Below are 2,552 nucleotides of genomic sequence, written 5' to 3'. Positions count from 1 at the left end.
TAGCTTTCGATGAACATGGTACAGAATCAGATTTTAATTAATCCATCCGAACAGTAGACGTGTTGAATACACTACTACTTTAAACGCCTTGGGAAGCTGCGAGTCAAGAAGGCTAATTTATATAGTTCCCTAGCCTTCCTACTGCGCTGCCGTGATGAAAGGGCTATTGTATGATTTGCTATGGTATCCCATCATATCAACACTGCCGCCTCCAGGAGGATAGGGTCATCGCAGACCAACTACATAGAGTCAGAAAGGAATGTTTAGCCACCTTTCGCAACAACGAAACGGTGCGGACCACAGATTCTTACAATGCACCGTCATCAATTTGACAGCGAGAGATATAGACTGGTGCAATGTCGGAACTCAAGAAGGGACATAATATCGTACCTTCAACGCGGAACATTCCTGTCTCTGATATAATAAATGGCGTCGAAAACACGCAGTCCCCAAGCTCCCAAATGCAACAGCTGATGACATACGGCGTGAAACGAACGGTATACTCTCGAAATCGAAGTTACCAGAAACCAGCATGACCAAGGCTGAGCGCAATGGCCTGCGAGCACTACGCAATGATGAAAGCGTTGTGATCCTTTCTGCTAACAAGGGAAATGCAGCCGTAATTGTGGAATACTCGGATTACGATACGAAGATCTGCTCGCTGCTGGTCGAAGATACTTATCGGAAACTCCCACGCGATCCAACATGGAGAATAATAAAAAAGACATTTGAATTTCTCAAGCTCTCTTCGGTGGAAGACAGTGTGGTCAATGATATTCTCCCACAGGCACGTAGACCACCTACGGATTGTGCTTTGCCGAAGATGCACAAAAACTGGACAGCATTCCGCCTCATCGTATGCACCATTGCTTCATCATCAAACAAGCTGGCGAAGTACGTAGTCAACGTCCTCGCTGCACGTTGGGACACTGCGAACAACATATTAAAATTTCAGCAGATTTTGAGAATTGAATTACCCGTCTTCGACATAGTGAGGGTGACATTATTATCAGTTTTGATTGTTGGCCTCTCGAACACCTTTTGGGTCTAGTGTCCCTTACACATCTTCTTACTTTCCGTACAACGCCCAGTATTACAGTCAGACGGACGGCGTTGCAATGTGTAGTCCATTACTTACAGCTGTTGCAAACCTCTTCATGGAAAATTTTAAGGATATTGCCTTATATACGGCGCCATTAAAGTCTAATTGTTTCTTTCGATAAGTTGATGACACATTCGTCATTTGGCCTTACAGACTGATAAACTTTACGAGTTCTTGGTACACCTCAACGGCATTAACAGTAACAGCCAGTTTACCATGGAGGCAGGACAAGACGATGCCTTGGCCTTCCTCGACGTCCTCGTACGCCGCAAACGAAATGGAGACCTTAGGCAAAGCGTCTGTAGAAATCCAGCCCACACTGATCTGTACTTGCATCCCATCAGCCATCATCAACATTGGTGCATCTTGCAAGAATGATATCAGACTCGGAAAACCTGCTTCGTGAGTTGAGCCACCCTCGCGAGGCCTTTGGGAACAATGAATATAACGTTCATCAAGTAAATGAAGTGATGTTAAGCAAGAACCACAGTAAGACCACCGATGAGGAGCAGGGAAAGAAACTTGCTTTATTGCCGTTCTGTGGCTCCGTGTCGGGAAAGATAAGCCGCCTGCTGAAACGACACAAGATCGGATCGATCTTCGGGGCCCCGACAAAAATCCTTCAATTACTGAGACCAGTTAAAGACACAACAGGCCTCAGAACACCTGGGGTCTACAAGATACCTTGCGAGTGTGGCCAGTCTTTTGTCGGACAAACAGTACGCACTGTGGAACAACGCAGGAAGGACCATGACAGGTTTTGTCGCCTAAATTACTCTGACAACTCTGCTTTAGCTGAGTGCCCTTTAGAAAATGGACACCGCAAAAAGTTTGACAAAACATCCCTTGTGGCTCGCACAACGGCTTCTGGAATTGTGTAATTAAAGAAGCCATTGAAATAAAAATCACCAAAAAAAAAAGGCTCTGAGCACTATGCGACTTAGCTTCTGAGGTCATCAGTCGCCTAGAACTTAGAACTAATTAAACCTAACTAACCTAAGGACATCACACACATCCATGCCCGAGACAGGATTCGAACCTGCGACCGTAGCGGTCGCTCGGCGCCAGACTGTAGCGCCTAGAACCGCACGGCCACTCCGGCCGGCAAAAATCACCAATAGCACCCTAAGTAGAGACGGTGGCCTGCAGCTTAGCAAGGCGCACCGAGCGAGGTGGCGCAGTGGTTAGCACACTGGACTCGCATTCGGGAGGACGACGGTTCAATCCCGTCTCCAGCCATCCTGATTTAGGTTTTCCGTGATTTCCCTAAATCATTTCAGGCAAATGCCGGGATGGTTCCTTTGAAAGGGCACGGCCGATTTCCTTCCCAATCCTTCCCTAACCCGAGCTTGCGCTCCGTCTCTAATGACCTCGTTGTCGACGGGACGTTAAACACTAACCACCACCACCACCACCACCATTAGCAAGGCGCGGGAGCCAGCAATCGCAC

The sequence above is a fragment of the Schistocerca nitens genome, chromosome 5 (genome assembly GCF_023898315.1).
Source record: "Schistocerca nitens isolate TAMUIC-IGC-003100 chromosome 5, iqSchNite1.1, whole genome shotgun sequence".
NCBI classification, from domain to species: domain Eukaryota; kingdom Metazoa; phylum Arthropoda; class Insecta; order Orthoptera; family Acrididae; genus Schistocerca; species Schistocerca nitens.
Note: the sequence above shows the minus strand (reverse complement) of the source record.